This window comes from Protopterus annectens, chromosome 5.part0 (genome assembly GCF_019279795.1).
Source record: "Protopterus annectens isolate FY-2018-M chromosome 5.part0, PAN1.0, whole genome shotgun sequence".
NCBI classification, from domain to species: Eukaryota; Metazoa; Chordata; order Ceratodontiformes; family Protopteridae; genus Protopterus; species Protopterus annectens.
Window position 1 is genome coordinate 39,939,709 of NC_056735.1, and position 17,097 is coordinate 39,956,805.

The 17,097-nt window shown below is 38.8% G+C and overlaps 1 protein-coding gene across 5 annotated transcripts in view; it reads left to right on the forward strand.

Annotated features, from left to right (window-relative positions):
* ST3GAL6 (ST3 beta-galactoside alpha-2,3-sialyltransferase 6) overlaps positions 1-17,097 on the forward strand; it is a 1,325,435-nt gene that overhangs the window by 713,141 nt on the left and 595,197 nt on the right. The window lies entirely within an intron of this gene.

The window sequence follows — 17,097 nt, forward strand, 5'->3', positions numbered from 1 at the left end:
AATGGTAATGACTTCTGCAGTTTGAGATGTGAGAAACACACTGATGGTAACAACTTCTGCAGTATGAGATCTGAGCAAGACACTCATGGTAATGACTTCTGTAGTGTGAGATCTGTGAAACACACTAATGGTAACGACCTCTGCGGTATGAGATCTGTGAAATACACTAATGGTAACGACTTCTGTAATGCGAGATCTGAGAAACACGCTAATGGTAACGACTTCTGCAGTAGGAGATTTGAAAAACACACTAATGGTAATGACTTCTGCAGTGTGAGATCTGAGAAACATACTAATGGTAACGACTTCTCCAGTGTGAGATCTGAGAAACAGACTAATGGTAACGACTTCTGCAGTGTGCGATCTGAGAAACGCTCTAATGGTAACGACTTTTGCAGTGTGAGATCTGAGAAACACACTAATGGCAATGAATTCTGCAGTATGAGATCTGAGAAGCACACTTCTGCAGTGTGAGATCTGAGAAACACACTAATGGTAACGACTTCTGCAGTGTGACATCTGAGAAACACACTAATGGAAAACAACTCTACAGTGTGAGATCTGAGAAACACACTAATGGTAATGACTTCTGCAGTGTGAGATCTGAGAAACACACTAATGTTAACGACTTCTGCAGTGTGAGATCTGGGAAACACACTAATGGTAATGACTTCTGCAGTGTGAGATCTGAGAAACACACTAATGGTAATGACTTCTGCAGTGTGAGATCTGAGAAACCCTCAAATTGTAACAACTTTTGCAGTGTGAGATCTGAGAAACACACTAATGGTAAGGAGTTCTGCAGTGTGAGATCTGAGAAACACACTAATGGTAACGACTTCTGCAGTGTGAGATCTGACAAACACAATAATGGTAACAACTTCTGGAGTGTGAGATCTGGGAAACACACTAATGGTAATGACTTCTGAAGTGTTAGATCTGAGAAACACACTAATGGAAAATGACACTGCATTGTGAGTTCTGAGAAACACACTAATGGTAATGACTTCTGCAGTGTGAGATCTGAGAAACACACTAATGGTAAGGACTTCTGCAGTGTGAGATCTGAGAAACACACTAATTGTAACGACTTCTGCAGTGGGAGATCTGATAACCACACCACACTAATGGTAATGACTTCTGCAGTGTGAGATCTGAGGAACACACTAATGGTAAGGACTTCTGCAGTGTGAGATCTGAGAAACACAATAATGGTAATGACTTCTGCAGTGTGACATCTGAGAAACACACTAATGGAAAACGACTCTACAGTGTGAGATCTGAGAAACACACTAATGGTAATGACTTCTGCAGTGTGAGATCTGAGAAACACACTAATGTTAACGACTTCTGCAGTGTGAGATCTGGGAAACACACTAATGGTAATGACTTCTGCAGTGTGAGATCTGAGAAACACACTAATGGTAATGACTTCTGCAGTGTGATATCTGAGAAACCCTCAAATTGTAACAACTTTTGCAGTGTGAGATCTGAGAAACACACTAATGGTAAGGAGTTCTGCAGTGTGAGATCTGAGAAACACACTAATGGTAACGACTTCTGCAGTGTGAGATCTGACAAACAAAATAATGGTAACAACTTCTGGAGTGTGAGATCTGGGAAACACACTAATGGTAACAACTTCTGCAGTGGGAGATCTGAGAAACACACCACACTAATGGTAATGACTTCTGCAGTGTGAGATCTGAGAAACACACTAATGGTAACAACTTTTGCAGTGTGAGATCTGAGAAACAAACTAATGGTAATGACTTCCGCAGTGTGAGATTTGGGAAACACACTAATGGTAACAACTTCTGCAGTGGGAGATCTGAAAACCACACCACACTAATGGTAAGGACTTCTGCAGTGTGAGATCTGTGAAACACACTAATGGTAACGACTTCTGCAGTGTGACATCTGAGAAACACACTAATGGAAAACGACTTTACAGTGTGAAATCTGAGAAACACACTAATGGTAATGACTTCTGCAGTGTGAGATCTGAGAAAACACTAATGGTAATGACTTCTGCAGTGTGAGATCTGAGAACCACACCACACTAATGGTAATGACTTCTGCAGTGTGTGATCTGAGAAACACACTAATGGTAAGGACTTCTGCAGTGTGAGATCTGAGAAACACACTAATGGTAACAACTTTTGCAGTGTGAGATCTGAGAAATACACTAATGATAACGAAGTTCTGCAGTGTGAGATCTGACAAACACAATAATGGTAACAACTTCTGGAGTGTGAGATCTGAGAAACACACTAATGGTAACAACTTCTGCAGTGTGAGATCTGAGAAACAAAGTAATGGTAACAACTTCTGCAGTGTGAGATTTGGGAAACACACTAATGGTAACGACTTATGCAGTGGGAGATCTGAGAAACACAACACACTAATGGTAATGACTTCTGCAGTGTGAGATCTGAGAATCACACCACACTAATGGTAACGACTTCTGTAGTGTGAGATCTGAGAAACACATTAATGTTAATGACTTCTGCTGTGTGAGATCTGAGAAATACACTAATGTAATGACTTCTGCAGTGTGAGATCTGAGAAACACACTAATGGTTACGACTTCTGCAGTGTGAGATCTGAAAAACAAACTAATGGTAATGACTTGTACAGTGTGAGATCTGAGAAACACACTAATGATAACAACTCTGCAGTGTGAGATTTGTGAAACACACTAATGGTAATGACATCTGCAGTGTGAGATCTGAGAAACACACTAATGGTAATGACCCTGCAGTGTGAGATCTGAGAAACACTAATGGTAACGACTTCTGCAGTGTGAGCTCTGAGAAACCCACTAATGGTAATGACGTCTGCAGCGTGAGATCTGAGAAACCCACTAATGGTAATGACTTCTGCAGTGTGAGATCTGAGAAACACACTAATGGTAACGACTTCTGCAGTGCGAGATCTGAGAAACACACTAATGGTAACGACTTCTGCAGTGTGAGATCTGAGAAACACATTAATGGTAATGACTTCTGCAGTGTGAGATCTGACAAGCACACCACACTAATGGTAAGGACCTCTGCAGTGTGAGATCTGAAAAATACAGTAATGGTAACGACTTCTGCAGTGTGAGATCTGAGAAACAAGCTAATGGTAACGACTCCTGCAGTGTGAGATCTGTGAAACACACTAATGGTAACGACCTCTGTGGTATGAGATCTGTGAAATACACTAATGGTAACGACTTCTGTAGTGTGAGATCTGAGAAACACGCTAATGGTAACGACTTCTGCAGTAGGAGATTTGAAAAACCCACTAATGGTAATGACTTCTGCAGTGTGAGATCTGAGAAACACACTAATGGTAATGACTTCTCCAGTGTGAGATCTGAGAAACAGACTAATGGTAACGACTTCTGCAGTGTGCGATCTGAGAAACGCTCTAATGGTAACGACTTTTGCAGTGTGAGATCTGAGAAACACACTAATGGCAATGACTTCTGCAGTGTGAGATCGATCTGAAAAAACACACTAATGTAATGACTTCTGCAGTATGAGATCTGAGAAGCACACTTCTGCAGTGTGAGATCTGAGAAACACACTAATGGTAACGACTTCTGCAGTGTGACATCTGAGAAACACACTAATGGAAAACAACTCTACAGTGTGAGATCTGAGAAACACACTAATGGTAATGACTTCTGCAGTGTGAGATCTGAGAAACACACTAATGGTAATGACTTCTGCAGTTTGAGATCTGAGAAACACACTGATGGCAACAACTTTTGCAGTATGAGATCTGAGCAAGACACTCATGGTAATGACTTCTGTAGTGTGAGATCTGTGAAACACACTAATGGTAACAACCTCTGCGGTATGAGATCTGTGAAATACACTAATGGTAACGACTTCTGTAGTGTGAGATCTGAGAAACACGCTAATGGTAACGACTTCTGCAGTAGTAGATTTGAAAAACACACTAATGGTAATGACTTCTGCAGTGTGAGATCTGAGAAACACACTAATGGTAATGACTTCTCCAGTGTGAGATCTGAGAAACAGACTAATGGTAACGACTTCTGCAGTGTGCGATCTGAGAAACGCTCTAATGGTAACGACTTTTGCAGTGTGAGATCTGAGAAACACACTAATGGCAATGACTTCTGCAGTGTGAGATCGATCTGAAAAACACACTAATGTAATGACTTCTGCAGTATGAGATCTGAGAAGCACACTTCTGCAGTGTGAGATCTGAGAAACACACTAATGGTAACGACTTCTGCAGTGTGACATCTGAGAAACACACTAATGGAAAACAACTCTACAGTGTGAGATCTGAGAAACACACTAATGGTAATGACTTCTGCAGTGTGAGATCTGAGAAACACACTAATGGTAATGACTTCTGCAGTTTGAGATGTGAGAAACACACTGATGGTAACAACTTCTGCAGTATGAGATCTGAGCAAGACACTCATGGTAATGACTTCTGTAGTGTGAGATCTGTGAAACACACTAATGGTAACGACCTCTGCGGTATGAGATCTGTGAAATACACTAATGGTAACGACTTCTGTAGTGCGAGATCTGAGAAACACGCTAATGGTAACGACTTCTGCAGTAGGAGATTTGAAAAACACACTAATGGTAATGACTTCTGCAGTGTGAGATCTGAGAAACATACTAATGGTAACGACTTCTCCAGTGTGAGATCTGAGAAACAGACTAATGGTAACGACTTCTGCAGTGTGCGATCTGAGAAACGCTCTAATGGTAACGACTTTTGCAGTGTGAGATCTGAGAAACACACTAATGGCAATGACTTCTGCAGTGTGAGATCGATCTGAAAAACACACTAATGTAATGACTTCTGCAGTATGAGATCTGAGAAGCACACTTCTGCAGTGTGAGATCTGAGAAACACACTAATGGTAACGACTTCTGCAGTGTGACATCTGAGAAACACACTAATGGAAAACAACTCTACAGTGTGAGATCTGAGAAACACACTAATGGTAATGACTTCTGCAGTGTGAGATCTGAGAAACACACTAATGGTAATGACTTCTGCAGTTTGAGATCTGAGAAACACACTGATGGTAACAACTTCTGCAGTATGAGATCTGAGCAAGACACTCATGGTAATGACTTCTGTAGTGTGACATCTGAGAAACACACTATTGGTAATGACTTCTGAAGTGTGAGATCTGAGAAACACACTAATGGTAATGACTTCTGAAGTGTGAGATCTGAGAAATACACTAATGGTAATGACTTCTGAAGTGTGAGATCTGAGAAACACACTAATGGTAATGACTTCTGAAGTGTTAGATCTGAGAAACACACTAATGGAAAATGACACTGCATTGTGAGTTCTGAGAAACACACTAATGGTAATGACTTCTGCAGTGTGAGATCTGAGAAACACACTAATGGTAAGGACTTCTGCAGTGTGAGTTCTGAGAAACACACTAATTGTAACGACTTCTGCAGTGGGAGATCTGAGAACCACACCACACTAATGGTAATGACTTCTGCAGTGTGAGATCTGAGGAACACACTAATGGTAAGGACTTCTGCAGTGTGAGATCTGAGAAACACACTAATGGTAACGACTTCTGCAGTGTGACATCTGAGAAACACACTAATGGAAAACGACTCTACAGTGTGAGATCTGAGAAACACACTAATGGTAATGACTTCTGCAGTGTGAGATCTGAGAAACACACTAATGTTAACGACTTCTGCAGTGTGAGATCTGGGAAACACACTAATGGTAATGACTTCTGCAGTGTGAGATCTGAGAAACACACTAATGGTAACGACTTCTGCAGTGTGAGATCTGAGAAACCCTCAAATTGTAACAACTTTTGCAGTGTGAGATCTGAGAAACACACTAATGGTAAGGAGTTCTGCAGTGTGAGATCTGAGAAACACACTAATGGTAACGACTTCTGCAGTGTGAGATCTGACAAACACAATAATGGTAACAACTTCTGGAGTGTGAGATCTGGGAAACACACTAATGGTAACAACTTCTGCAGTGGGAGATCTGAGAAACACACCACACTAATGGTAATGACTTCTGCAGTGTGAGATCTGAGAAACACACTAATGGTAACAACTTTTGCAGTGTGAGATCTGAGAAACAAACTAATGGTAATGACTTCCGCAGTGTGAGATTTGGGAAACACACTAATGGTAACAACTTCTGCAGTGGGAGATCTGAAAACCACACCACACTAATGGTAAGGACTTCTGCAGTGTGAGATCTGTGAAACACACTAATGGTAACGACTTCTGCAGTGTGACATCTGAGAAACACACTAATGGAAAACGACTTTACAGTGTGAAATCTGAGAAACACACTAATGGTAATGACTTCTGCAGTGTGAGATCTGAGAAAAACACTAATGGTAATGACTTCTGCAGTGTGAGATCTGAGAAACACACTAATGGTAATGACTTCTGCAGTTTGAGATGTGAGAAACACACTGATGGTAACAACTTCTGCAGTATGAGATCTGAGCAAGACACTCATGGTAATGACTTCTGTAGTGTGAGATCTGTGAAACACACTAATGGTAACGACCTCTGCGGTATGAGATCTGTGAAATACACTAATGGTAACGACTTCTGTAGTGCGAGATCTGAGAAACACGCTAATGGTAACGACTTCTGCAGTAGGAGATTTGAAAAACACACTAATGGTAATGACTTCTGCAGTGTGAGATCTGAGAAACATACTAATGGTAACGACTTCTCCAGTGTGAGATCTGAGAAACAGACTAATGGTAACGACTTCTGCAGTGTGCGATCTGAGAAACGCTCTAATGGTAACGACTTTTGCAGTGTGAGATCTGAGAAACACACTAATGGCAATGACTTCTGCAGTGTGAGATCGATCTGAAAAAACACACTAATGTAATGACTTCTGCAGTATGAGATCTGAGAAGCACACTTCTGCAGTGTGAGATCTGAGAAACACACTAATGGTAACGACTTCTGCAGTGTGACATCTGAGAAACACACTAATGGAAAACAACTCTACAGTGTGAGATCTGAGAAACACACTAATGGTAATGACTTCTGCAGTGTGAGATCTGAGAAACACACTAATGGTAATGACTTCTGCAGTTTGAGATCTGAGAAACACACTGATGGTAACAACTTCTGCAGTATGAGATCTGAGCAAGACACTCATGGTAATGACTTCTGTAGTGTGACATCTGAGAAACACACTATTGGTAATGACTTCTGAAGTGTGAGATCTGAGAAACACACTAATGGTAATGACTTCTGAAGTGTGAGATCTGAGAAATACACTAATGGTAATGACTTCTGAAGTGTGAGATCTGAGAAACACACTAATGGTAATGACTTCTGAAGTGTTAGATCTGAGAAACACACTAATGGAAAATGACACTGCATTGTGAGTTCTGAGAAACACACTAATGGTAATGACTTCTGCAGTGTGAGATCTGAGAAACACACTAATGGTAAGGACTTCTGCAGTGTGAGATCTGAGAAACACACTAATTGTAACGACTTCTGCAGTGGGAGATCTGAGAACCACACCACACTAATGGTAATGACTTCTGCAGTGTGAGATCTGAGGAACACACTAATGGTAAGGACTTCTGCAGTGTGAGATCTGAGAAACACACTAATGGTAACGACTTCTGCAGTGTGACATCTGAGAAACACACTAATGGAAAACGACTCTACAGTGTGAGATCTGAGAAACACACTAATGGTAATGACTTCTGCAGTGTGAGATCTGAGAAACACACTAATGTTAACGACTTCTGCAGTGTGAGATCTGGGAAACACACTAATGGTAATGACTTCTGCAGTGTGAGATCTGAGAAACACACTAATGGTAACGACTTCTGCAGTGTGAGATCTGAGAAACCCTCAAATTGTAACAACTTTTGCAGTGTGAGATCTGAGAAACACACTAATGGTAAGGAGTTCTGCAGTGTGAGATCTGAGAAACACACTAATGGTAACGACTTCTGCAGTGTGAGATCTGACAAACACAATAATGGTAACAACTTCTGGAGTGTGAGATCTGGGAAACACACTAATGGTAACAACTTCTGCAGTGGGAGATCTGAGAAACACACCACACTAATGGTAATGACTTCTGCAGTGTGAGATCTGAGAAACACACTAATGGTAACAACTTTTGCAGTGTGAGATCTGAGAAACAAACTAATGGTAATGACTTCCGCAGTGTGAGATTTGGGAAACACACTAATGGTAACAACTTCTGCAGTGGGAGATCTGAAAACCACACCACACTAATGGTAAGGACTTCTGCAGTGTGAGATCTGTGAAACACACTAATGGTAACGACTTCTGCAGTGTGACATCTGAGAAACACACTAATGGAAAACGACTTTACAGTGTGAAATCTGAGAAACACACTAATGGTAATGACTTCTGCAGTGTGAGATCTGAGAAAAACACTAATGGTAATGACTTCTGCAGTGTGAGATCTGAGAACCACACCACACTAATGGTAATGACTTCTGCAGTGTGTGATCTGAGAAACACACTAATGGTAAGGACTTCTGCAGTGTGAGATCTGAGAAACACACTAATGGTAACAACTTTTGCAGTGTGAGATCTGAGAAATACACTAATGATAACGAGTTCTGCAGTGTGAGATCTGACAAACACAATAATGGTAACAACTTCTGGAGTGTGAGATCTGAGAAACACACTAATGGTAACAACTTCTGCAGTGTGAGATCTGAGAAACAAAGTAATGGTAACAACTTCTGCAGTGTGAGATTTGGGAAACACACTAATGGTAACGACTTATGCAGTGGGAGATCTGAGAAACACAACACACTAATGGTAATGACTTCTGCAGTGTGAGATCTGAGAATCACACCACACTAATGGTAACGACTTCTGTAGTGTGAGATCTGAGAAACACATTAATGTTAATGACTTCTGCTGTGTGAGATCTGAGAAATACACTAATGTAATGACTTCTGCAGTGTGAGATCTGAGAAACACACTAATGGTTACGACTTCTGCAGTGTGAGATCTGAAAAACAAACTAATGGTAATGACTTGTACAGTGTGAGATCTGAGAAACACACTAATGATAACAACTCTGCAGTGTGAGATTTGTGAAACACACTAATGGTAATGACATCTGCAGTGTGAGATCTGAGAAACACACTAATGGTAATGACTTCTGCAGTGTGAAATCTGAGAAACACACCGATGGTAACAACTTCTGCAGTGTGAGATGTGAAAAACACACTAATGTTTACGTAAAGCTAGATGTTTACTTTAGGGATGAAAATATTATTTCATGGGCTGATCTTCTGCAAGCAGTCTTCTTGAAGCTGCAGTACATTATTGTGTGGGTCATTTGCTTTATTAATGACTTATTTTTGTTTTAGAAGGTTTGAACTTTTTTTTGATGATCTACAGTATTTTTTGGATATGTGGTGGCATTTACATTGTGTGTGTTACCGAATGCAGGTATGTACAGTTATAGAATTAATTTGTGAGTGTTTTTTAATCCGTGACAGTGACAGACATTTTACTTGCTTGTACTTACATGTTTTGTGCCCTTTATTTGTTGTCATAATAAATTAAATATGCCAGTTCATATTTCTAAGTGTAATCCCTATATTACCTATTCTAAAAGATTCTGAGCATGAACTAATAATCCTTTGTGTTTTGTAGCTCTATTGTCCACCCTCCCAAAAATGTTCCCATATCAATCATTTCCATTTTAGTGACTTCCACTTCCTTTCATATTCAAATCAGCATCTTGATTGCAAAATTAGCCATTTTAGCTTTTACATATAATGTGGAAAGATATAAAATGGCATGACCCCTCATTCCACTTCTGTCTTTGTGAAGACACTGAGTGTTGTTGACAGTTCCTTTAGTCTGTAATGTGAGAACTATTTTTAAGTGCTATAGTTATAGGGCTATCCTGCTCACAGCCACACATTTCTTTCTTTTCCCTAATCACATCATTAAAGAAGGAAGGAAGGAAGTGTGTCCTGCATGCGTCAAGCAAGCATGCAAAAAACACATCTTTTTTGTAAATGCTTTCTATTAATTGCCCTTCTGTAAGCAGAATGCATGTTCTTTCACTGCTGCCCATTATTTGTTTGTTTTTCAAGGATTAAATAATATTTGCTCATGATCTTTAAGCTATGTTTAAAACAATACTTGAGCATATCTTTCTAATAGCTAAACCACTTTTCCTGATCCTTGGCTTACCATTGTATTACTTGTGTTTGTAATTCCTGTTGCACTCCCATTGGAGTGTAATATGCATTAAATGTATTTTTTTCTGAAAAAAAAAAACAAAATAAATTAATCTCCTATGCTGTCACACCTATCACTAACCAGAAGTGGTGCTGTATCTAATCTGACAGAGCAAAGTTAAAACAAGGATCAAGTTGTACCTGTCTTTGTGTGTGTGTGTGTATGTGTGTGGGGGGGGGCTTGTGCATATGTTTGTGTGTGTGTCTGTGTATAATGCTAATCCAAAAACTGTTTTGTAGTCAGCTGTTGAGGCTGTATGCAGTTTATTTTTGAAAACAGCTTTATTGAGTTTTATGTTTAAACAGATTAAGCATATGATTATATCATAAGTTTAACTTTTGATTAAATACATATGAATGGTGAATGCAACAAAACTATTTACAAAGGCATCCATATATACATTTCAAAAACATAGATTATCATCAAGGTTTCATGTTGTAATACATTCTTTTTTTTTAATAATTCCTGTAGACTAACCCACATAATGTATGAGTATGTTTTCCTATACGATCTTGACTTAATTGTCCAAAGTTCCATGTGGCATACTTCTGTAATAGTATTTTTAAATTCATTAAATGTTGGCAGAGTATCTGATATCCATTTTCTGGTTATGAGTTTTATAGACACAGTAAGAATTGACTACAACAAGGAAAGTTTAACTGTTTTAATACAGCAATGAACAGGTGTCTTATAGAGGACCATAGATTTGGTTATATTAAAATTATCAGTAAATATAGCTTGCAAAACTCATTTATTTTTTCCCAACAGCATTTTAATTCCTTGCAGTCATAAAACATGTGTGTCCAATCGGCATTTCTTTCAGTTTTACATAAACTTCTTTATTAGTAGTCGTACTCATAGTGAGAGGTGTATAAAAAGCCCTATACATAAATGTCCATGTATACAGCTTCCACCTGAGTGAGGATGTTGTTCTATTAGCTGATTCAAGAATGCTTTTTTTATCTTGTTCGGCAGGTGGTTCATCATTAATTGAGGTATAGTAATTCCATAAAAATTCAGAACTACTATATCTTTCTTCTCTAATTATTTTATATATTTGTGATAACTTGCCTATAAATATGGATTTATGTTGTATATTCATAATGAGATAATTTACCAACAAAGGAACATATTCCTTACTAGTGGGAGTTATTAAATCAAGTGTATTTAAAAGGAATGGTCTATATGCTTGTAGTTCTAACCATAAATTGTTTTCTTATTTGAACTCTTGAATTAAGTTATCTGTTGATTTGATTTCATTATTTAACATCAACTAGAACCAATATATTAATCTCTTTTCTTTGAATAGTGATATTTTAATAGCATCAGAAGATGAAACAATTCCTTGTGTATAAGCTATAGGGGATAAGAGAAAGATCCATTCTTTGTATATTGGAATTTTATATATAAAGTTTCTGAAATTAGGTAAAAGAGTTAAAATATATCTAGTTAAGTCTTTGGGTATAGTATGTGTTGTAAAGAGGTCCTTTAATATCCATATAAAGGTGTTGTTTAAAGTATTTATTTTATACAATTGAGGACTAATAAATATGTGTGCAAATTGCTTCCCAGTAATTTTTCCACTTAGCTGAATATTTGGGATCCACTAGTACCATTATACATTTGATTATAGAAGACATTGCATATAACTCCAAATCAGGGAAGGCAATACCACTATTCGTCCAACTATTTAAATGATATTTTAATGTCATTCTAGGTTTGTTTGGAGACCATAAAAATCTTAATAGCATTGAATTTAGATTTTTAACTATTGGTTTTGGGGAAAGTAAAGAAATTGATTGAATAATATATAATATTTTTGGGAGAGTAATCATTTTAATTATTGTTAATCTTTCTTCCATTGTAAAGAAGATTTTGTTCCATTTAGATATAAGATATTGAATATTGTTAAATGAGTTATTATAGTTAAATTGTATTATATTTTTAACATCTTTTGCTAATGTTATTCCTAAATATGTAAACTGGCCTGAATCAGGAATGAATTTAAGATATTCATTTCCAAATTTATTTTTGTTAAGATAAATAGGAAGTATTTATGTTTTTTTATTGTTAAAAGTCAGGCCTGATTTTTTGTGAAATGTTTCCATGGAGTCAAATAGGGCAGACATAGATGACATGTTTCCATTTAATATAATTAGAACATCATTGGTGAAGAGTTGGATTTTAGATGTGATCGCAGAATTTATGTTGAATCCTTCTATATCTTTATTCATTCTTATGGTATTAGCACATGGTTCCGTTATTAAAGTAAATAAAAGAGAAAGAGGGCAACCTTGTTTGGTTCCTTTTAATATCAGGATATTTTGAGATATATAAGTACTTATTTAGATATATGCCTGGGTGCCCCTGTATAAATGCCTTATTAAGTTTATAAAGTTATCAGAGAAATTTCAACATTTAAGTAATATAAACAGATAATCCCCATTCACTGAATCAAATGCTGAATTTATATCTAAACTTATTAGAATTAGGTCCTTTTTTTCTCCTATTTGAGTAAACTATTAATGAAACTATTCTTTTAATATTATCAAATGTATTCCTATTTATTATGAAACCTGTTTGATCATTGTCAATCAAGTTTGGAAGAAGACTCATCAATCTATCTGTGTATATATTCAAAAACATTTTGTAATCCACATTCAGTAGAGAGGTGGGTCTATATGAAGAGCATTTTGTCGTATCTTTGTTTGGTTTTATAATAGGTGCTATAAATGTGTACTTCCAAGATGGGGGCATATAGCCTCAGTCTGAGTTGTTAAAAAGACATTTTGTAATAATGTAAGAACTCTTTTGAGTATGGTTTTATAAATTTATGGTATAATTCCATAATTTCCTGGGGCTTTATTTAATTTAAAGTTTATTAATTTGTGTCTGAATGTCTGTGTAAGAAATATTTTTGTCTATTAATTCTGCTTGTTGTTTATTAATAGTTTTTGTGTATTTAATTATAAATTCTTTCATATTATCTTTTGGATCCATAGAGACTATATTTTGATTGATTTTGTGGGACTGTTCCCTGAACTCTTCTAATATGTCATTTATATTATGTATCCTTCTCTTCTTCTTTGTAGAGTATATTTCTTTACTGTGATTTTGTTTACTGAGTCTAATAGTTTTATTTTTAAGTCTGTTTAAATATTTAGGATTATTGGAAAGAGCAAGGAACTTGCATTTTTTTCTAGGCATACCATATCTTTGTGACTAAGGATTTCTAAATATTTGCTGTTTAGTGTGTTAATTTTCACTTTGATGTCACTATTTATGTATTTACCATTTTGGTTAAGTTTGAGGTTATCTAACTTATTCCGTATTAGATTTGGCTCTTTTTCCAAGGATTTTCTTTTGTTGTTATACCTATTGATTATTTTCCCATAAAGATATGCTTTAAAGGAGTCCCAGACATATATCACTGATGTATTAAATTTGGATTTATTTCTATAAAATTATGTATTCCGTTTATTATAAATTCTTTAAAATCTTCTAATTCAGTAATGTATGCAGGTATTCTCCTAAACTGTACATTGAATGATGAGTTAACAATCAGTTAAAATGTTATGGAATTATGATCAGATAATGGGCAAGAGAAAAAGAATATTATAGATTTAATGATATCATTAGTTAGTTGATTGGAAATAAGGACTCTATCTATTTTAAAGAAGGAACCGTATCTATTATAGGTTCATAGGTTCATACTAGGCTATCTGCCCTAGGGCATTTATAAGCCTAGCCAGAGTGTGTGTGGCTTTCACCACCCCTTAGGATGAGAATACTATACCCATTAGTTTTCTGTGCCTCTGTCCAGCAGGGATACAGAGATGATTCCCGGGGTAAACCTACGATCTCCCATCCACTCGTTGAGATTTCTCTTGAACAGAGTCAGTGAGGGGCTCTGCCTCACATGGACTGGGATTCTGTTCCATAGTGTAGGGAGTCTCTGGGTGATGAATCTGTCCCTCCAGCATGTCCTATTTATATCCGTGTTGAGGTTTAAGTCTCTTGCTCTCGTGGCTCTGGTGGATTTGGATTTTTTGAGGTGGAGCATGTCCATTAATTCTGGGTTGGACATGGCCTTGTATGTCAGGCACAGATCACCTCTGAGCAGACGGTATGCGACTGAATAGAGCTGGAGTTTCTTCAGTCAGGCATCGTATGACATATGTTTGAGCCCCTTTATCCTTTTGGTGAGGAACTTTTTGGGTCTTTCCAACTGCTGCAGGTGTCGGGTAAGGTACATTCCGAATGGGGCGTTGTACTCAATCATTGGTCTGATAAGTGAAGAGTACAGGGGTACAATGACCTCTCCTGATCTGGATGTGAATCCCTTCATGATCAGGTGGGCAATGTAGAAGGTTTTCCTAACCACTTTGGCAATGTGAGTGTCAAAAGAGAGGTTACTGTCAACTTGGGTCCCCAGGTCCCTGATAACTTCTTCCGTGTTTAATGGATTACCACCTATGTGGTAATTAGGGGTTACCTTGTTTTTCCCAAAGGGTATGACTATACATTTTGTGGCATTTAGCTTAAGGCCATGGCTCTGGCACCAGTTATCCATTTCTATGAGACCTCTCTGGAGGATGTCTGTGTCTGATGGAGTGTCAATTATGGTGCCCAGTTTGCAGTCATCTGCAAATTTTGTCAGCCACAATCCCCCTATGTTTGCCTGCACTTCAGAAAAATAAATGCCGAACAAGAGGGGGCCCAGGACTGAGCCCTGTGGGACACTGCTCGTGACCGGCTTAGAGTCTTACATGGCACCAGCAACTCTAACCCTGTGTGTTCTGTCCTTGAGCCAGTTTGCAACCCATCTTGTGACATATGGGTTTACATCTAAGCTGGTGAGTTTTTCTATGATGCCCGAGTGGGGTATTGTGTTGAACGCTTTTGCTAGGTCAAGGTAGGCTGTGTGAACTGCCTTACCCTCATCAATAGCCTTAGTGACTGTTTCGAAAAAGTTGACCAAGTTCAAGAGGCAGGATCTGCCCTTGACAAAGCCAAATTGGGTAGGATCCAGTGTCTGTAGGTCCCCAATGTCTTTATTTATGAGTTCCATTATGATCCTCTCCATAGCTTTGCAGACAAGCCTCATCAAGCTTATGGGGCGGTAATTTCCAGGGTCCGTAGAAGCACCACCTTTGTGGAGTGGGACCACAGTTGCCGTACGCCATTCTTTGGGTACGTATCCTGTAGTAAGGCTAAGATTAAACAGCAGCCTTATGTGTGGGTTTAGTTCCTCATTGAGTTCATGTAGCGCACAGCTGGGGACACCGTCCGGTCCCATTGATGCTGTGTTTTTTGCTTTAGAGAGAGCAGCTCTCACCTGGGCATCTGAGATGTTTGGGAGGCTAGACTCTGGTGGGATAGATATTTCTCCTTTTGGGGGAGGGAGGGAGAAATTTGCACTGAACCTGTCTGCCAGTATGTTGGCAATGTCTGTGGGTTCAGTGATTTTTTTATCATTTTGGACTAATTCTGAGCATATCTGGGAGTTTCCACCCAGGTTTCTAACATAGCTAAAGAAGGCTTTATGATTGTCTTTTGTGTCATTAGCGATTTTTCTCTCAAAGTTGGCCTTGGATGATTTTATGAGTGATCGTAGTTTTTTGCTAGCATTGATCAGAGATGCCTTCCCTTTTAGGGATTTTGCTCTGTCATGTAGTAGCTTTCTCCTCTTGTTGTAGAGTTTGTTTATGGCTGGAGTCCACCAGACCGGGCGCCTGCCTTTGGTGGAAAGGGTCTTGATTTTATTAGGGATTGCTTGATCCATACATTCCTGGAGGTGCTCGTAGAAGGCATTTGTAAGGGTTTCAGCAGCGTGGGTTGTGGTTTCCACTGGCTCGGGGGCCTTGAAGGATACCACTCCAGTCTTAAGAAGTGTGAAGTTTGCTTTTGAGAAGTTCTTCACTGTGGTCTTTTTTGTTGGGGGTGGGGGCGGGATGTGGATCTCCAGTGAGATTAATTTATGATCTGATCTCACCAATGAGGGATATACTTCCGGTGTGGAGCATTTTGTCCCCATGTTTGTGATGATCACGTCTAGTATATTTTCTCCTCTTGTGGGAATGGTGACTAGTTGTTCCATAGCATTTGAGTTTATGAACTCAAGGAACCTTTAGGCTAGGGTGTTGGGGCTTGAGTAATGTTCCCAGTCTATGTTTGGGTAGTTGAAGTCACCCAATATGATGGTGTTTGGAGAGACATTCATACTCTCCAGTGTCTTCAGGAAGGCTGTGTGGATTTCCTGAGTTTGAGAAGGTGGTCTGTAGCATGTTACAAACTGTAGGGCAGTTTTACCTATGGTTAATTGCACCTGGATGGTCTCCGATGCTTCGTGCGTTGCCACTGAATATGGATACTCCCCCTCCTTTTGTGGTTTGGTCCGGATTTTGGGGCCGGAACGCATGATATGAGGTATAACCTGATAGTGCTGGGGTGCTCTCAGGAGCCTTGAACCAGGTTTCAGTCACAGCACAGACATCGATGTTTTCCATACTGAGGAGGGCTTCGAGGGCGTGCATCTTGAGGTTTAGACTTCTGGCATTGAGCAGTATTACCCTTAGTTTTTCTCCATTTTTGTTTTCTAGGGCGGTAGGTTTATCATTTGAGCCTTGCCTAAAAAGGCACTATGGGGGTGGCAAGAGCCTTTGCCAATATCCGGAAGCCCAGGGTGACAGGTGCAAGCCGTCCCTCATGGCAGCGTAGCTTGTCAAGCATGTCATCCCAGGCAGACAGACATTGGATCCCCTTAGAATGACACCAGTAATTAAGCCAATTATTAAAGCTGATCATT